This window comes from Macrobrachium nipponense, chromosome 5, assembly GCF_015104395.2.
Source record: "Macrobrachium nipponense isolate FS-2020 chromosome 5, ASM1510439v2, whole genome shotgun sequence".
Taxonomy (NCBI): Eukaryota; Metazoa; Arthropoda; class Malacostraca; order Decapoda; family Palaemonidae; genus Macrobrachium; species Macrobrachium nipponense.
Window position 1 is genome coordinate 101,979,526 of NC_061107.1, and position 21,711 is coordinate 102,001,236.

The 21,711-nt window shown below is 41.4% G+C and overlaps 1 long non-coding RNA gene across 1 annotated transcript in view; it reads left to right on the forward strand.

Annotated features, from left to right (window-relative positions):
• The first annotated feature begins 2,426 nt into the window (after positions 1-2,426).
• The window catches only part of LOC135215344 (uncharacterized), a 122,318-nt gene continuing 103,033 nt past the window's right edge, over positions 2,427-21,711 (forward strand). Inside the window, exons 1-2 of the long non-coding RNA XR_010314672.1 lie at positions 2,427-2,628; positions 12,752-12,834. This is a non-coding gene — a long non-coding RNA (uncharacterized LOC135215344). The remainder of the gene's footprint in view (positions 2,629-12,751; positions 12,835-21,711) is intronic.

Consider the following 21,711-nt stretch of genomic DNA (forward strand, 5'->3'; position numbering starts at 1 on the left):
CTCGACCGATGCCGCCTTTTGCAAAGGACTCTAAAGGCTTAGAAATGTCTTGCTTCTTGGAACATGACCGAATGCGATGTATGGATATCCTAGAAATCGGAATTTTTTTAAGGCTCCTGGAATAATGTGTAGCATAAGCGTGTCTCATATTTTTTTCATAATTTTTATGAAATTTTTTTTTATTCGTGTGGATATTTTGTAATGAAACATCTTTACGATGTGTAATGAGATATTCTATACATACGTACTGCTATTTGTGCCTGCTGCTTTATCTCAGTATTGGGGTTAACTGCCTCTTTGAATAAGGATTAAAAATCCCCATTTTGAGCATTTGTTTTAAAAAATATCTCTACTGATTTTTTTTTTTTCATTTTACATTTGTACACGTATGGGCATCCAATTCTGTGGAAGCCTGATCTTTTTAGCCTGTTCAAATGGAATTCTTGCTGGCACACATTCATCTCTTATTTTTATTCTTATAAAACGCGGGCCTTAACTTTTTAATTAAAATTGTCCCCTCGCGTCGGGGTCCAACTCAGAACTCCGAATGGCCAAGAGGCATAGCTATTAGCTTGGTGGGTGATGTCAAAGTCTATTGATACCGTTGGAAATGGTAGGCTCTGACACAGCTTAATTTTTCAAAATCAGCGTAACTTGCTTGACAATGCCAGATTATTGTTATTTGTTCAGCCTAGGGCTGTAACAACGACAAGGTGTTTGAAAAACAGATGCAAAGTCTGCTTGTCAGCAGCAACATCCTGTCTCAACTGTTGGGCAAAGTAGAGAAGCAGGTACCTTCCAGACGGGTTGTGTTCTGTCTAGGTCATCAAGACGGAAGTCTCCTGAATTTCATCGTTCGGCTCTATCTTCACTGCAGGCTTTGCTACTATTTCAAATTAGAGAGCAGAAAGATGTTTACTCAAAGCAGCAAAAAAAGAAACTTCAGCTTTTATAGTGTGTCCATGTACTTGTGATTGTTTATGGTGTTCACAATTTTTTTTATTACCACTGTTACGTGGGTTTATTTATGTATGATCATAATTTCAGTCCACATTGGATGAATACAAAAATAATACATTTATTGGCACACCTTCAGGTGTATATTTCAACAGGCCTATCTAATATGATTCATGGTGCGTCCTACATATTACATTATGTATACATGTCATCAATGTCTGTCTCGTAGGGGGTAGTGCCGTCAGTGCACCTCATGCGGTGCACTGTAGGGATTACTTAAGGTTCTTTGCAGCGTGCCTTCGGCCCCTAGCTGCAACCCCTTTCGTTCCTTTTACTGTACTTCCTTATATACTCTCTCTTCCATCTTACTTTCCACCCTCTCCTAACAATTGCTTCATAGTGCAACTGCGAGGTTTTCCTATTGTTATACCTATCAACCCTTTTACTGTCAGTCGTCATTTCAGCGCTGAATGGCCTCATAGGTCCCAGTGCTTGGCCTTTGGCATAAATTCTATATTCACTTCAATTCAATTCAGTCATCAGTGTCTGTTATAGTAGATAATGCCATAGTGCATCAGTCTTGCAGTAGAGCTTTATGGTTGAAATATTTATATCTATCTACTGGTCTAGTTATTGTATTTTTTATATATAATTTTATTTGACTGTGATTGTAAAAAAATGACCAAAGAATAACTGTCGTATATTATTAGATTAAATAAATGATATAAATGACAGTGTAAGATGTTCTCCATTATTATTGTATAATATATCATATAATGAATGACTTTAAAATACCCACTGCGGTTTTTTTTTTTAAGTTAAACAAGCCAAGAACGCTAAATTCATCTCAGAAAGTACGTAATTATATAAAAAATGCATTTAAGTAAGGGTTGAAAGTATCATCCATTTGACAGATGTATGCTGTCAACTGAGTAGGTTCACTGCCATTACATGATGTCATGTGAACTGCCTACTCGTAGCTGTGTAAATAAATGTCATTGATATTGCACACGCATATTTTAATTAATATTGCATTGCGTGTATTGAAAAAGCAACAGTATATGTCTGTGTATGCTCTTTAGGCCAGGAAAATGGCTGTGAGCGATTGGTGAGACTGTCAGACTGGTTCTGTCATGCATTAAAATATTGTCTGTTAGACACAAAAGCACAGTTAATTAATGTATGTCTGTCGTTTCAAACTATCATAACAAAAAATACGTAATTCAACTTGAATCTGCTGTCTACAGTGCTAAGTTAATAGTTATAACCCATGCCCATAGCCGTTTGGAGCGCTGTAGGTGCAGCCTGCAGGTACATCTTGCCCTAAATGTAAACAAATAATAACTTCCGGAGTTCCGAACTTCCGTTGATAAATCCAATGGGAAGGTTGGAAGTGACGATCCTAGTATACATGCACTGTCCAAACCTAGAGAAAATAAAGTGTCTTCCTTATTTAACGGCGTTATTTTCATTACTAGACGTCAATAATAATGTAAATAGTTATTAGTTATAAGTTATTATTAGTTGATTCATAATGTCAGGGAATATTTCCTAGGAGACATTACTTGATTCGGTAAAGCATTACCGGCACACCGCAAACCTATTGAAATCGTGGCATTACCCTTCTCTCGCAAACCTTATACTCAGTTTACTGCATCCTCAGAGATAAGGGTAAAATAAGTTATCTATATTTGAAGTCGTGAAATCTTGGACAAAAATGATGCAAAGACATTTGAAATTATCCCTTCTGGCTCTGTGTTTAGGTTTAGGGGTAACTCCAGACCAACTTATAGTACTATTGTAAGGACAACGCTTATTCATAATTTTCTCTGTACATAATTCATCATTCGCGTTGTTCTCACTTTCCCCTGAGAAAGCATTCAGCGGGCTTTCCGTCAGTGTATAAAGCTTATATAACCACATATTGTGTACTTTTATATTTTGTATTTTATGTCTCTCAAGAAACACAAATCGGGTCTCGCCGACCCACTTTTTCTCTCTCGCGGGTCGGTGACCACATTTCCGTCCGCATGCTGTATATTTATATTTCCCTTGACTGTAATAAAAATCAGTACACTTCTACCTGCCTCTTTGTCAACCTCTTACAACTGGTGACCCCGTTAGGGGGGGAGTATTTGTAAGGACAACGCTTATTCATAATTTTCTCTGTACATAATTCATCATTCGCGTTGTTTCTCACTTTCCCCTGAAGAAAGCATTGCAGCGGGCTTTCCGTCAGTGTATAAAGCTTATATAACACATATTGTGTACTTTTATATTTTGTATATGTCTCTCAAGAAACACAAATCGGGTCTCGCCGACCCACTTTTTCTCATCTCGCGGGTCGTGACCCACATTTCCGTCCGCATGCTGTATATTTATATTTCCCTTGACTGTAATAAAAATCAGTACACTTCTACCTGCCTCTTTGTCAACCTCTTACAACTGGTGACCTCCCGGTTTGGACGGTGACAAGCGGTTTTGGCTCAGCCATTAAGGGACTCACTACCGCCGCTCACCTTCAGAGATCTTTAAACGGACTCATACGGCGCCTCAGTATAGATCTCTGAAAGCTCCTACCGTGGAAAAAACCAACGCCTCTAACGGACTAAATACGGCATACCTGCCCAAGGTGTGTTCAGGCGTTTCCTCAAACGGTTTGGCCCGCCATTCACGACTCTGTCGACCGTTTTTGTGAGAGAGGACAATGGGCGCAAACAGTACCTCGCGGGAAACCTCGCGGGAAACCCGGGCCTCCCCCGCCCCAGCGACGGACTCTGACACAGCGGCCGCTCAAGCTGTCAAATTGCCCCCCTTCACAACGGCTGACCCGTTTTCCTGGGGTTCTTCCGAGCCGAAGGGCAATTCCGGATCGCGGGGCTCACAAACAAAGTGCTGCAGGCTGACCTCGTCGCAGCGGCTCTCCCGACAGAGGTGCTCGGCCGAATATCTAACTGGCTGACCGGTCGAGCACGAATCGGACTTGTCACGCTCGACGAGATAAAAGAAAGGCTCTTGACAGCCTATTCCGTGCCTATCGCTGAAAGGGCCGCCCGCGCCCTCGACTTAGTCGCGAACCCCATGCGCGGCGCCGACACCCAAGATGCCTGGGACACTGTGATGGGCCTCGTCCGTCTGCCCGAAATAGGCCCCGACGGAAAAAAGGTAGAGATCAGCCTGAGCCGCGAAATATTCCTGCGGCAACTCGAGCCGGACGTCCGAAAGCAAGCTGACCGACGCGTACACCCTAGAGGACGACGAACTACTAGAAAAGGCAAAGAAGCTGACGTTGTCAAACAATGCCCGCGAAGCTCGCCGCCCCCCCCGATCCTCCGTGTGCCTGGCCGCAGAGAAGGAAGAAGACGACGACGACCCAACGCAAGAGATTGGCGCCGTATCCCAAGGGAAGTCCTCCCACACGCAGCGAGGTGAAAACTCCTGGTGCCGCTTCCACCGGAGGTTCGGGAGATTCGCCAGGAGGTGCGAAAGCCCTTGCACCTTCCAACAGTCAAAAAACGACGACGGCAAACAAAACCAAGGCCGCCCGTGGCAACGGCCGCGTCGGAACCACACACCGTAGGGTTCTACGTCCGCGACGCGATCTCCGGCCGGAGGGATGTTGGTAGATACGGGGGCAATGCACTCGATATCCCGCCGTCAGGAAAAAAGGACCCGTAGCCTGCGGGAGCCCGACAAAACAACCTCCTCGTCGCCGCAAACGGGACCCCCATCCTTCCCCCCCCCCCCCCTACGGCACGAAAAAGCCCCTCGAGATATCCATCTTGGGGCGAAACTACGTCTGGGAATTCACAATCGCGGACGTCAGGATCCCACTACTGGGGCGGCAGATTTCCTGGCGCAGAACGGCCTCCTGTGGACGTGGGCGCAAACGCCTCCTCGACACGGGGACATGCCTTTCCCTTCCACTAGCAGCAGGCCCGGGCGCCCCTACAATTTGTACCATCGCCCCCACAAATACGGCAACCTCTGCAGGAGTTCCCCGAACAAGTCTTCAAGCCGGAACTTCGTCAGGCGGCAGGGACGCCGCCCAAGCACGGGATATTCCACCACATAGCCACCACAGGCCCCCCGACACACGCGAAGTTCCGACGACTCCCTCCAGGCCGCCTCCAGGAGGCGAAGCAGGCGTTCTCGGAGATGGAACGGATGGGCATCTGCAAGAAAGCATCGAGCCCTTGGGCGTCGCCCTGCACATGGTACAGAAACCTGACGGCACCTGGAGGCCCTGCGGAGACTACAGAAGACTCAACCTCGTTACAATCCCCGACCAATACCCCTTGCCAAACATGCAGGATTGACAGGGGCCCTTCATGGGGCGAAGGTCTTCACAAAAACGACCTCTTAAAATCCTAATTTCCAGGTTCCAGTGCACCCCGAGGATGTCCCCAAGACTGCCATCATCACGCCTTTTGGCTCCTTCGTGTTCCATTACTCAACCTTCGGCCTGAGGAATGCAGGGGCCACCTTCCAGCGCCTGATGGACAGCATCCTGGGGGACCTGCCCTTGCTGCGTCTGCTACGTCGACGATATCTTGATTTTTTCCAGGTCCTTGGAGGAGCACCTACATCACGTCCGAGCGGTCCTGAAGCGCCTGCAGGAAAACGGGCTGGTCGTCCGTTCAGACAAATGCACCTTCGGCGCGAGAAGGTGGACTTCCTCGGACACGAGATCTCCGCGACGGGCGTGCGCCCCCATGGCCTCGAAGGTAGGCGTGGTGCAGAAGTTCCCAACACCAACCACGGTCAAGTCCCTGCAGGAGTTCATCGGATGGTCAATTACTACCGCCGATTCATCCCCTCCGCCGCCCGCACCATGTCTCCTCTAACACAGAGGTCCTGAAAGGGAAACCAAAGGCCTAAACGTGGGAGGCCGAACAAGAGAAGGCTTTCAACGAGACGAAGAGGGCCCTCGCCAGAGCGGCGACATTATGCCACCAAGACCCTGCTGCACCTTTACGCCTCACCACCCGACGCCAGCAACGTCGCCTGCGGGGCTGTCCTCGAGCAGGTGGTCCAGGGCGAGGGCAGGCCCCAGCCACTCGCCTTCTACAGCAAAAAACTATCAGCCACCGAGACGAGGTACAGCACGTTCGACCGCGAACTCTGGCAGTGTACCAAGCAGTGCGACATTTCCCCGCTACCTCCTCGAGGGCTCCCCCTTTACGATCAGGACGGACCACCTACCCTTTGGTACACGCCTTCACCAAGGCGGGCGACGCTTGGTCAGCGAGACAACAGAGGCACCTAGCAGCCATCGCAGAGTTCGGTTTGCACCATCCAGTACGTACCTGGCGAGAAGAACCCCGTGGCAGACGCCCTATCGAGGATAGAAATCAACGCCGTGCGTCTCGGGGTCGACTACGAAGACCTCGCCCGGGGAACAGGCTGCCGACCCGGAGACTGCCGCATACCGCACTGCTATCACCGCCCTCAAGTGGGAAGACGTGCCTTTCTGGACCCGCAGGCATGACGCTCCTCTGCGACATCAGCACGGGCCGCCCGCGCCCGCTGATCCCAGCCTACCCGAAGGAAAGCCGTGTTCGACGTCATACACGGACTCTCGCACCCCTCGGGCCGGACGACGGTGCGCCTCCTGACGGGAGAAGTTCGTCTGGCATGGAATTCGGAAGGACTCCCTCGAGTGGGCCAGGACCTGCGTGCCTTGCCCAAACTAGCAAAATCAGTCGGCACACGGAAATCAGGCGTGGGGAAATTTCCGCAGCCGAAACGAAGATTCGGCCACATCCACATAGACGTCGTTGGCCCCCTGCCCCCGTCGGAAGGCGCCAGGTACCTCCTGACGGTAATCGATCGCTCCACCAGATGGCCCGAGGCAACGCCGATGTCGGAGACGACCACGAAAGCATGTGCCGAAGCACTCCGCCAGCTGGATCAGTCGATTCGGAGTGCCAGACGAAATCACGACAGACCGCGGACCAGTTTTCCTGTCGGAGTTGTGGACTGCCCTGGCCCGCCTAATGGGAACGTCGCTACATGCCACCACCGCCTACACCCAGCAGCTAACGGCATGGTGGAGAGAGTCCACCGTTCGATCAAGGCTTCCCTGATGGCGCGCTGCACCGACGAAAATTGGAAGAGCCAACTACCGTGGGGTCCTCCTCGGTCTCAGGACTGCCCCGCGGGCATACGGCGAAGCATCACCCGCGGAGAAGGTATACGGGGAGCCATTAACAGTGCCTGGCGAGTTCTTCCCGACCAATGCCGACGACGCTGACGTCTCCATCGCCAGGCTTCGGAAATCCGCCGGGAAGTTCACGCCCTGCGTCAAAACCTTCTCCGACAGAACCAAACGTTTTTCCTCCCGAAGGCCCTATCATCGTGCAAGCACGTCTTCGTCAGGGACGACGCCCGCCGCCCGCCTCTAACGAGACCCTACCGCGGTCCCTTCCGCGTCCTACGACGCACTGACAAGGCATATCTCTTATCATCAACGGTCGCGAGGACTGGGTCACAATCGATCGCCTGAAACCAGCCTTCATCATGGACGAGGACTCGCAGAACGCGGATTCCACAGGGCGCCTCAATCTTCCTCGGAAAAAAGCGACTCCTTCGATCGCCGAACCTCCTAGCCGTAGCCGCGGCCGCCCTCGAAAGACGGTCGAACCCCGAGGATCACCTCAGGGGAGGCATCCCGTCCCCAGAAAAGCCCCCGAGGATCTACCACAACAACTAATATCACGCACCCGAGGGCGCCTCCGCCGTCCAGCTCGCTTCCGCGAGTGACTACCCGAAGTACAAAGAAGTCAGCCAACAATCATACCTAATTATTGCCTTAGGGGGGGAGTATTTGTAAGGACAACGCTTATTCATAATTTTCTCTGTACATAATTCATCATTCGCGTTGTTCTCACTTTCCCCTGAGAAAGCATTCAGCGGGCTTTCCGTCAGTGTATAAAGCTTATATAACCACATATTGTGTACTTTTATATTTTGTATTTTATGTCTCTCAAGAAACACAAATCGGGTCTCGCCGACCCACTTTTTCTCTCTCGCGGGTCGGTGACCACATTTCCGTCCGCATGCTGTATATTTATATTTCCCTTGACTGTAATAAAAATCAGTACACTTCTACCTGCCTCTTTGTCAACCTCTTACACTATCACTCGATTTTGGCCACTGATATATGTAATTAGTAATGCATACTTACTAGTTTTGTTTTTACTGCTTTACCTCATAATGTTTAGGAAATATAGTTCCATTGGTCCTTAGATTGCATAGAATTACTAGAAGCAATATTTGTATTTGAAGGTGTCAAATGTTAGATACAGTGATTCTAGCTAGTACTATATGAAGGTAGTATTTATAGCTACCTAGCCTAGTTATTTTCATGCCAAGGCCAGCACCCTAACTTGGGAGTAGTAAGTTAAAATGCGGCCATTTTCTTATGTCATTTTCATATTCAGTTGCATATGATAGGATTGCAAGCAACATTTATCTTCCGATTGTAAAGGATTTTTCTTATTTTACCTTCAAAACTAGAGTTTAGGCCTATTATAGGTTGTCATGAACCTTAGGCTACTACCCTAGGTTAGGTAAGTATGAAGGTGGTCATGTTAGGCTAAATGCAATTTTCATATGCAGGTACATACAAGTGCATGCAATAACTGTATTTAAAGTTGCCAAAGCTTAAAAGAAGTTATATATGAAGAATATAGTTATTTTCATGCTAAGGCTATCATCCCAACTTAGGAGTAAGTTCAAATGCAGCCATTTCATTAGGTCACTTGCATACTTTTCAATTGCATAGGATTGTATGCAACATTTATCTTGCGATTTTAAAGGATTTTTCATGCTTTTAATTTAAAAACTAGAGTTTAGTTACGTTGTCATGAACATAAGGCTACCACCCTAGGTTAGGTAAGTATAAAGGTGGTCATTTAAATGCAATTTTCATATTCATTAGCATACAGTTGCATGCAATATCTGAATTTGAAGTTGCCAAAGTTTAAAGTGAAATATGAAGGTATTTAGCTTGTCATACAAAGGCCAGTACCCTAACTTGGGAGTAAGTTCAGATGTGACCAATTTCGTACGTCAATTGCATATTTAACTGCAAAGGATTGCATGCAAAATCCATATATACAATTTATGTGGTTATTTTTATGGTTATTCATGAAATGGAAGAGTTTAAGTAGGCTGACATGAACCTTAGGTTAGCACCCTTGCGTATGCTAGTCGCCAAATCTAAAATAGATTGAAATATAAAGGTGTTTAGTTATTTTCATGGTTTTAAACGAAATGGAAGAGTTTAGGCAAGAGCCTAGGACTGTAGGCCAACAAGTTCGGGTTATAATAATGATGGTAACTCCCATAAATTTAACGTCTTACATTGTTTAGGCTGTTTGCCAGTTTGGATATTATGGCTTAAATGACTTACAGCCAAAACGACCAGGGCCAAGGCAAACACACTGACTTAAGTATTGCAGCTGTTTTTTTTTCAGGCCTTTTGCATATTTAATTGCATATCCCAGGATTGCATGCAAGGTTTTAGAAACAATTTCAGTTGCTATTTTCATGGGTTTAGGCAAAATGGAAGAGCTTATGGTAAAAGCCTAGGACATCAGGCCAACACCCTAGCTCAGGGGTAAGTTTACTGTAGTAATATTCTTAGGCCATTTGCATATTCAGTTGCACAGTATTGCATGCAATATTTATATTTGCAATCTTAATAAGGAAATTTCTTATTTTTAACTTCAACACTAGAGTTTAGGTAGGTTGTCATAAACCTTAAGCTACCTCCCTAGGTTAGGCAAGTATTTAGGTGGTTATATTAAATGTAATATTAATATTTATTTGCATAGAATTGCATGCAATATCTGTACATATTTGAAGTTGCCAAATCTTAGATACAGTTAAATATGAAGGTATTTAGTTATCCTCATGGTTTTACATATAATGAAGGGGTTAAGGTAAGAGCCTAGGACGTTAGGCCAGCATCCTAGCTTAGGATTAAGCTCAAATTCAGAAATTTTCTCAAGCCATTTGTATATTCAGTTGCACAGGATTGCATGCAACATTTGTTATGCAATTTCAGTAGTTATTTTCATGGTTTTACACGAAATAGGAAAAGTTGATGTATGAGCCTAGGACCTCAGGCCAGCACCCTAGCTTAGAGATAAGTTCAAATGAGGTAATTTTTGTAGGCCAGTTGCATATTCAGTTGCAACATATATACTTGCAATTTTGATAGGGATTTTTCTTATTTTTACCTTCAAAACTAGTTTAGGTAGGTTGTCATGAACCTTAGGCTACCACCCTAGGTTAGGTAAGTATGAAGATGGTCATTTTAAATGCAATTTCCATATTCAGTTCCATAGACTTGTATGATATATATGTATTTGAAGTCACCAAATCTTGTATAAATTGAAATGTGAAGGTATTTAGTTATTTTCATGGTTTTACACAAAATGGTCAGGAAAAAAAGTCACATTAATTTATGACTACCGGTAATAAATTCACAGGTAAACGTTAACAATACTTCTTGGGGGTCATAATCTTTATGAAATTTAGTCCTTAGTTATGTTAATTCCCAATGAGCTTGTACTAAACACGCCGCAAAGTTGGATACATAGTACTGGGTTAAAACCTTGAGGTTCACTATCTAGGAAAGATTACTGTGACTTTTTGAGACTTTTTCCTGCGACTTTTTATGACTTTTCCTGTGATTTTTTTTACATATGACTTTTTTTTTTTTTTTTTTACTTCATTCCTTGTTTTTTTTAACTGTGACTTCTTATGGGTTACTTGGACTATGTCCTTGTACTGATGAAGCCACTGTTCTGAACTTCAGTTTTTTCATGAGTCCTCCAATCTAAAAAGTAAAAAAAAATAAAAATAAAAAAGTAAAATAGCAACCATATGACAACATTCAATGCCAAGTAAACCCCATAGTATATAATATACATCCAGTCTCTGTGTTAACACCAGCAAAATATTTATAGTCCTAATTTCTGTGAAAGGCAATCAATCAAAAATAATAGTTTGTCATAATCTTGTGTACCACTTCGTTTTCACATTGGCAACGATCGTGAGGTGCATGTTGAGTAGTTAGCTCATGCAGGCTGGCTCATGTATCAGCATATCGTATAAGATTCCCTTTCATACCGACATGTTGTGCACTCTTTGTGCCCTGACATAAGTGGGCTCACATGATTAAATTTTCCTGATTATGCATATAAAAAGATTGTATATACTGTAATCTTTTCAATTGCTGGCAAGGAAGCCTATTGCACATCAGAGAAAATCAGTATAGTCCTTGAGAAGTATGATCCTGTAGGGTCCCATGTGGACCCACACACTGTCCACCTTATCTGGCCAGTTAATCTCCTCACAACAGGCATTTCTGCACACCAATGACGTGCATACAAGAAACGGGGCAAACGTCGCACATCTTTTTTACACATATTATCATTCATAATGTTATGTTAAATGTATCATTTATAGCACATGCATTATTACAATGTCATCATTCCAGGTAAATGTATAACTTCATTCATGTCTTGCAAATTAATTTATGTACATCTTTCCATCCTTCAACAAACACAGGTGATTGTGCTCTGACCTCTGTTTTGTTCGCTTCGTGTCACACACTACATTTCCACTCACAAGAGCTATTGACCTTCTGTTTGTTGTTTGATTAAATCAGTAAGTTTGCAGACACAGCCTCTTACTAACACCTGTGCTACATTGGTGACCTTGGAGATGTCCAGCCCAGGTAACCCCAGCAATGCCAGCCTCTCCAGTGACACCGTCACTGCTGCCTCCATATGTCTGCCCCCATTCACGCCTCACAACCCAGAAGCTTGGTTTTTCAGGGTGGACACAATCTTCCAATAAAGAAAATTACCTCCTCAGCACAAAGGACAGACACTGTCCTTGAATTCTGGCCAGACAACATTTTCGAGCAAGTTGCAGGATGGCTCACAGAACTCCTAACCCCTGTCACCTATGAATCACTGAAGGATCAAATGAAGTCATCTTTCACATGTCTACAAGCAGTTGCCATGGCTCATAATGCTACCTGCTGCAGATGGCCAACCTGAGTCAACCCTAGACCTTGTGAGAGAGGTCGTCCTCATGAAACTGCCCCGCCAAATAGGTGGTGGCGATACCCGTTGAAGAATTCCTAAAATTGGTTGATGTGATACACATGACCCACAAGACAGCGGAGCCTACCCAACCACCCATAACAGCAGCGGCACTAATGGTCCCGAGTTAAAAATAAAATTATTACTTGCAAAATTATAGATTTCAAGGTTATCTATGGATAACATCATTTTGGGCAATGGACATTTGACAGGAGTTTACTAAGTAATCCATTTTTCTTAAGATTGTCGTATTCAATTCCTCCTTAATTTATCGCAGAGTAATTTTTTATAGTGTTTATGACACAGTTGCTTATCATGTGACTAGACTACAATTGAGTGAACAACCTCTGGTTGTCACTTGGAGTTCCCATTAACATTGCCACTTTGTTGGTTAAGTTACAAACCCAGGGCTTTTGAATGGTATCTCAGGAACTATATTATTGCTGATAGTGTATAACTGTTCTGAGGATTTTCGAAGTGTTAATGTAAGATTTTATAGATTGAGGCTTGTTGACGTCATATTAATTTGATGACGAATCTTGCTGTATGTTTAGTCTTATAACGTTTAGTGTGGGCGTTTACCCAAAGTCTGAAGTGAGTCAACGCCCAAAATTTACAGGACTTTGAGTGAGTTGCGCAGAGTTCTGAAGCTTGGTCTTTTCCAGATGATGTTTGGCATGGGTTTGACTTTGTAGATCCTGTTCTCTCAGTAAAGCTTCTGGGATGATAAAGCTGCTTTTAGCAACAGGTATGTAGGAGGTATTTTTTCCGGAAAGTTTACTTTTAATAAAGTTTTTTTAATTTCACTTCTTTAATTTGTGCATACTGTTATTGAACAACTTCACCATATTTTTTTTTTTATTTACTTTTTCAATTGGTGTATACTGTTCATGAATAACTTCACTGGCTATTTTTTCTGCCAAGTTTTGTTTTGTAAGTTTTTGTCATAAATTTAATTTTTAATTTGTGTATTCTGTTCTTGGACAAGTTCACCTTTTCGTCCACCTCTTTGGGGATGGCGTCCGTAGAGGGATGGATGAGCCCCCATGTTCTGCATAGTAGGTCGTATGACCTACTCTGCAGGTTCTTGGGTGGTAAGCAACAAACCAAGTAATCAAACCTTCTTTCAGACTTTATCTATTGCCTAGTTTTCTTGTAAGATGAGACAGGTATTAGGTGTTTAAGCGTACTTAACTACTCCCACTCACAAAAGTATGCAGAAGCTCTCCAAGGTGTGAGGAAATAAGAATGTCTATGCCATCAAATGTCAACATTTATGTTTAGAATAAATTAAATTTGCACAGGTCAAGCAACTTGGTATTTTTTAGTAGTTTGGAACTTTAGATACCTGAAATGGATCAAGTTTATGATTAGGTTAAGTTAGATATGTTTAGGCTGATATTCATTTAGATTTTGCCCACATTCAAATTCTTAACTACTAAGTTAGTGTGAGACTAAATAGAATTCTCAGAGGATTCGAATTAGGTATTTCCTTTCTCACTACCCAAAATCTCCAGTTTAAGGAAGCTTCTTAAATGCACAGGTCATTTGTGATGATGGGGCTTGCTTACCCATAGCCAGTATCTTTAAGGTCAGCAAAACCATGCTAAAATTTTCCCCAGACAGAGATTTGTGTCAAGAGTATTGTTTAAATTTGCACTGTAAGCAGGTGGAATTAAAGTTCTACACATATTGTTGTATGATTCGTTGGTAGGAAGTTTCAGCTCTTACTAGGAGACAGTACAAAAGCAATTTTTTGTTTAATTGAAAGTATGTTATTTTGAAGTCATGGGTATGTTTTTTCATGGAATAATTAGAATATCCTTTACTCTGAGTGCGCTGTAGTTAAGCTTTCCACAAGTATGTTATGAACACGGACAATGTGTTTGTTCATGAACAAGGGCAATGAGTTTATCTATAAACACAAGCAATGAGTTTATCCATGAACTTAGGCAATGGGTTTGTCTTTAAACACAAGTAATTATTTTTACTCTGTAATCATAGACAATGAGTTTGTTACTCATGAACACAGACAATATAAACACGGGCAATGAGTGTGTTACTCATGAAGACAAGCAATGGGGTTGTTACTCAGTGATGTAACTCATGAATTTTTGCAATGATTTAATGTTACCCATGAACACTGGCAGTGAGGTTGTGATGTTACCCACAAATACTGCCAATGGGTTTGTAATGCTGTAATGAACTTCAGTTTTCGCCGTACTCTCCTTGGCTATCGGGTGCTTGATCGTATTTTCTGTATAACACCTGAAATGTACCAGTATGCATTTTCAGATACAGTATACATACCAAGGTGTAGGAGTTGTTGGGTATTATAATTGATTATTGGCAAAACTGATCCATGAAGTTCTCATTTCCTCCCAAACAGGAGTTCACATTACACAACTTCGTTGATTTGTTCTAAAGCTCACTGATTTCTTTGAACTTGACCTGCATTCTTGAAAGACCAACGGTATCTACGAGTTTTGTTCGTAGTACGTATGTTATCTTAAAATGAGTTTGGGGATTTTCAAAACAGTAACTTTTTCGTTTTAATATACAGACTTCGAGTTGTTTCTTACGTATAAAGGATTTTTTTAAAATTTAAACTTTATATGCTTAGAAGTAGATCCAAGATTGAAAGTGTGGAAATGTTTTATAAACACTTGATGGGTGATTATGGGGAAAAAGTAATTCCCAAATGATTTTTTTTAGTATTAAGTGTGTAATAACGTTTGGCCATTAATTGAGGACACGGACACATAGTTCTGAATAAGCTAATCATCCTTAAGGTAAAAGTGATATCGAAAGAATTCCAAGAATGATTAGAGTTTAACGTTCTCATTTCGGAGTTGCAAAGTAATGGTCATAAGAACCTTATCTGCTGACGTTGTTTTTCTGTTATATATATAATTATATATATATATATATATATCTATATATATATATATTATATAATATATGTATATATATATATATATATCAAATATAATACACACACACACACACACACACATATACATCAAGAACACTGTAACCCAAACCTCCAGCATGTGGTGAGTTGTAACAGAAAAACAACGTCAGCAGATAAGGTTCTTTGACCATTACTTTGCAACTCCGAAATGAGAACGTTAAACTCCAATCATTCTTGGAATGATATATATATATATATATATATATATATATATATATATATATATATATATATATATATATATGCTTAAAATATCACAGTAGATGCACGTGACTTCATTATATAAAGCGAATATCACAGGAACATGATAAGCAGAAATCCAAGCGCTTTCGCCTTTATTCAGGCGAAAGCACTTGGATTTCTACCTATCATTTTCCTGTGGTATTCGCTTATATATATATATGTATATATATATATATATATATATATATATATATATATATATATAGGTGTATGTATGTTTATTTTTATTCCCGTGAATATTTCTGTTCAAGAAAAATCTTTAAAAATTTTAGTATGGCAATTTTTGAATCAAGAAAAATTGGTCCACATTTTCACTGCCACAGAATCGTTTTTATTGGGTCCACTTTTTCACGTGACACACACACACACACACACACACAAGCGAATCTCTTCCCCAGACACGCATGACAAATGCATTGACTGCCAAATCGACCGGGCACAGTAGTACATCATGCCACGACATGAAATATTAAAGCTTAAATTATAGGATCCTGTTCAGAACTAGTCTCTGTTGCAGAATATGAAGAGACAAGGAAACAGGAATGAGGTTGCAGGTTTTCACGACCTGGCCCTAGCGGGAATTGTGATTGGTCCTTGGCAGAACTGATGGCGGACAATCCGAACGATCAGAGTTGAGTGAAATTTGCAGGGTATCATCCCCAACGCCTTTTTGGACTTCACTGCGTGCAGCATATGAGATGATATGACATGCTCTTTGCAATGAGCTATTTCATTCAGCTCACCCGATAATTTTTTTAGTCTTTGGAAAAAGTCCTGGGGTTTTTGACGCAACATCAGTCGAAAGAAGATTTTACGAAAAAGTGACTGCCGTATGGAAGAATTCACTCTCAAAAATAAATACATTCAAAAATTTAATATGAATTTGCTCATAAATTACATTTTTCAAAATGGAAAGGCAATGCACCCTAATGTATTTTTTTAAATGAAGCCGTAGTGCCCATTAATGTTTTTTGTTGTCAAAGGTGACGGTAAGTGAGGATATGTTCAGTTGCAGGTAGTCATGTATACACTAATGTAGCCTCTCGTTGCCAAGTATCGCAGTCCAGCCCGCAATATATTGCCCAAATACGGGAGGTTTATGTACAAACCTGTTTACGTCTTAAGCCAGGGCAGACAACTGTGATTACAAACATTTATGAAAGTCTAAGTAAACTAGTGCCTCGGAAAATTAAAGTTTGTCCAAACATTCAGATTTAATTTTGTTAAACGGTACCTTGTATCTTTACAGTACAGGGAGTAAATACTATTGAGAACTTCCATGTTATATCTTTCCAATCATTGTGGTGTCTCTTGCAGCCCGACAGCTGATTTGCCTTCCTTATCTTGCAGTAACTTGCTTATTCTAATTGCCGTGTAGCATAAAGTTTTGATTGACAGAATTCAAACTACTGGCTTTCCTGTCGCTCATCCCTTCCTCCTCCCTCTCCCTATCATTTTAAAATCTGTTTACTTATTCTTCGCAAACCATTATGAAAAAAAGAAGCAAGATCTCTTTTCCTTCCTTCTGTATACAAAAATACAGGTTTTCCAGGAGACTAAATTCACCCAAGAAAGTAGTAGTCTGGTTTACGAAATTTCCCAACAACAAGTTGCTCTCTCTGATGATGAATAATGAAATGTTGTTTTTCGTTTGAATCATATATCCCGTAGTTGATTTACATAACAGAAATCCATCGTTTAGCAAAGTTTACCTCCAACATATCAGTGTTGTGAATGCAAATATATTCACATCACTGTTATTTCAGATGTGGATGAAGATGTGTTCATGGGTAGTCTCGCCTGTTTTAATGGCCCAGAGCGCCTGGTGTGGCTGATCAAAAATACATCACTATCGATTGTGACTAAGAATGAATCATAAACATAAGAAAGGGCTATGTAAGAGTAGATGTGAAAGGTCAAAGTTCATGCAATTCTCCGATGTTACTTGGTTCACTCGTTTTTTTCTTTCCTGTCATTTACACTCAGCTTTTACATTTGAATGCTGGATACTGTTTAAGCTTGCGCCCCGTTAGTTATATACACATCACACGCTTAATGCCAATTAGCCTTGATTGGTCTTTTTCAACGATAATTTTTTAAAAATGAAAATGGGACTTGTTACTTGATAATGATTTGCTTAAAATAAATCCTAACTATATCACTCAGATCTTTCCATTATTTTCATTTTTTTTCATTTCAACGATAAATGATTTGAGCGTAAGTTAGGATAAAGATGAAGATGAAATCCTTAAATTTCATGTTAACGTATAAACAAAATAAGTCGTCTGATTGGGTGACTGAAAACTGCCAGAGGAAGTACTATGTACTGATCTTGCCGTGCCTTTTTTTTTTTTTTTTTTTTTTTTTTTTTTTTTTTTTTCACGTGCTTCTATTTAACTTTACCTCGCGTGCGTTTGGGTCTAAACTTGTAACTCAATTTTCGACCTGTTCCATTCGCCCGATGGACTTGAAATTTTGCATGGTTACTCAATCCCGGTGACAATACAACCTTATTTGTTTCGTCGATTAAAGTCGCCTTTAGGGCCCCATACACTGAACGATTGTATGAACGTCAGTCTGAACTATTGTCTAAATCGCGAACACACACACACACACACACACACACACTATGAACGATCTCTGCTCCGATTTCAGTCTGAACAAAGATTTTGTCTCGAGAAGACATGGCAGCCGATCTAGAAGATACGTGCGCGATAGCGTTATATTGGCAGACAAACCCATACATTGAACGACCTGTGTATGACAGACTTAAGTCGCAAGCCAGCAACCTGATCGCGACAGATTCCCGCCGAGATCGCTCAGACACGAAACTCCGCCCACTTTTGCATTCTGACAAGCCCATGCACAATGTTTTTGCGAACGATACAGACAGTCGTTCAAACAATCGTTCATATAATCGTTCAGTGCATGGGGCCCTTTAGAATCAGTCTTTAGAGTATGTCAATATTTTTCATCTCCCTGAGGATCAAGACTTCTGGAAGATGGGAATGAAGATTAGTATTTACCAAAGATATCCTACTCCTTTTTCTCTTATTTCTGGTTTTACGTTAACTGGATAATCTTTCACTGATGTCAGTTAATTAACCTATAGATTTACTGATGTCCTTCTGAAGTGTCGTTCAATAACAAGTGGTTTAACACTAGAACGACCGAACGGTCATTTTGACTGGAATTTCACTTTCATATGTATTTATTTTCCGTAATTTTTCATTAACAATAACAATTCTCCGTGACTTTTTTCTAATTCACCAGGGTGTATATTCGAATAAAAGGAAACTGAAAGTAGCATTTTGCTCTACAAGACATTAACTGCTGTTTTATCTTCAACGGCCGAACAACGGTAATTTTCACCGCTGGTATATGTATATGTGGAGTTCGGTTGGTTATTATGACGTGACAGTCTACACATATTTCGTGACTCACTATCGAATGTATCATAGTTAGTCATTTAGTCGCTGCTGAGGTTAAATGGAGTGAATAATATGTCCTCAAATCGCTCGCTTTTGGACACAAAGTTAAACATTGTTGACTACAATATCATTCCTATTTCCGTAGGGGGTAGCGCCGTCAGTGCAACTCATTCGGTGCAATGTAAGCATTGCTTAGGTTCTTTGCAGCGTTCCCTCGGCCCCTAGCTGCAACTGCCTTCATTCCTTTTACTGTACCTCCGTTCGTATTCTCTTTCTTCTATCTTACAACTTACTGGCCACCCTCTCCTAACAATTGTCATAGTGCAACAGCGAGGTTTTCCTCCTGTAACACCAGAGCGCCTCAGGGGCGTGGCTGGTATGGTATTAGCGTCCGACCTTGGTGATCGCGTGTTCGATTCTCGGCCATTCCATTGAGGAGTGAGAGATTTGTATTTCTGGTGATAGAAGTTCACTCTCGACGTGGTTCGGAAGTCACGTAAAGCCGTTGGTCCCGGTGCTGAATAACCACTGGTTCCATGCAACGTAAAAACACCATACAAACAATCCTCCTGTAACAACTTTCAAACCTTTTACTGTCAATTTCGGTTTCAGCGCTGAATGGCCCTAGTTGCCCCAGTGCTTGGCACAATGCCAAAAATCTATATAAATCAAAATAAAAAATATCATCCCCTGATTCCGAGATTTTTTTTCATCCTAAAGCTTCATCTGGTGAAGAAGCTGTTGATGACCATGATGACGCAATGCAAAGTGGGTGAACTTTTGACGAAGAAAATGAAGTGGGGGAAGGGGGGGCCCTGATTTGTGGAGCTTATCAATTGAAGAGGTGTATGCGACAATAGGCATTTTAATGCCCGAGGAATTACTGCTAACGGACAGCCAAAAAAAAAAAAAAAAAAAAAAACCACCTTGTTGGACCTCCATCTTTCCGTCAAAGAATGAAAGAAGTTGTCTTAAAGAAATTATGAGATTTGTTAGATTTGCTTCAGGTTAACAGATCCCCTTGATTGCAAAATGAATGATTTGCGTTGATTTCTGGAGGTTTGAACAGATTTATCAAAAACTGTACCGATTGATACAAACTATGCGAGAATATGATAGTGAAAAAACAGTTGTACGAAATGTATGCGCCCATTCATACCCATATGTCTTGGTAAAGGCCACAGTTGTTTTGCATATCAACCAATCTCCGAATGTGTTGTTCAGAAGTTAAGGAAACCATTAATGGGAAAAAGAAGAAATGTGACAACGAATAATTTTTTCACTTCAGTTCTGTATAGAGAAATTACAGGTAAAAAAATCTGTCGTGGTTTCCTTCAGCAGTTGCCGAAGAAGTTCAGGAAACATTAATAAAAAAATAATGCTATAAAATAGCAGTGGAAACGTTATTAACGCGATATTGAAGCAGACGTTTCCATAATTGCTAAGAAAATAAAACAGCGCCAAACAAGTACTGCAATGGGATAAGACTTCAGATATTTGCCACCAATGTAAGGGATTAATAGGCGGTCAAAGCACAAGCTAGGTGTTCAGGAAAGAAACTCCTTTGCAAAAAAAAAAAAAAAAAAAAAAAAAAAAAAAAAAAAAAAAAAAACAAAAAAAAAAAAAAAAAAAAAAGCTAGAAAAAATTGACAGTACTGCAGAGTCGAAAGTAAGAAAACTTAAACTGACAGCGCATTATCGCACAGGTATATTTTGTTGTTTATTCAGATATCTGTTTTTCTTGTAAAAACTGCCTTTTTAAAGTTTGATAAATATGAATATAATGTGTTTTACGCTGTGGTGTTTGAATACAGGTCATGAGCGCCTCAGTGGCGTGATTGGTATGGTCTTGGCCTGCCACCTCGGTGGCCGCGAGTTCGATTCTCGGGCATTCCACTGAGGGGTTAGAGATGTGTATTTCTGGTGATAGAAGTTCACTCTGGACGTGATTCGGAAGTCACGTAAAGCCGTTAGTCCCGTTGCTGAATAACGACTGGTTCCATGCAACGTAAAAACACCATACAAATAAACAAAATACAAGTTATGTTCTGTTATGAATCCGTGATTAGAAGACGGTTGATATTCTAATTTAGACTTAATCTACCACCAACGATGTTATATATAAAAAAAAAAAAAAAAAAAAATATGTAGCGGGATCTAAAAGTTCAGAGGAACGGCAATTCTGCCCGAGAGCGTAATGGAGTCTACAGACTACGAGAAAGCACGAAAATCACTAACCTTCTTCGGTTATTTATAAATCCTCATCAATTCCTGAAGGATTGAATGATAACCACAATAATCAATACCACTGCTTTGCATTCTCGCTTATCAGTGAAAGCGTTACCTACGGTGAGACACGAGATGTTCGTGAATAAGGAATAAGAGCGAAGCTGTTCGTATTATTCACGTTATTCATATCTTCGTCATATACACAGAATACTGTTGTGACCTCTTAAGACATATCTTCACCGTGTCTCTCGTTGTCGGAGAAATGTCTGTTCTTTGTCACCGTTCATATTATCGCTCATATTATCCCTGGGCTGATGATATATCATTATCGACAGAAAGTTCTAATTTGAATCTCTCTCTTCTCTCTCTCTCTCTCTCTCTCTCTCTCTCTCTCATAGTATACATATATATATATTTTTTTGTATGGTGTTTTTTACGTTGCATGGAACCAGTGGTTATTCAGTAACGGGCCAACGGCTTTACGTGACTTCGGAACCACGTCGAGTGTGAACTTCCTATCACCAGAAACACACATCTCTCACTCCTCACTGGAATGACCGAGAATCGAACCTGCGACCACCGAATTGGGACGCAAACACCATACCAACCACGCCACTGAGGCGCTTATATATATATATATATATAGTATATATATATATATATATATATATATATATATATATATATATATTATATATATACATACGAACAGAGGAGTAGAGAGAGAGTTAATTCAAATTAGAAGTTT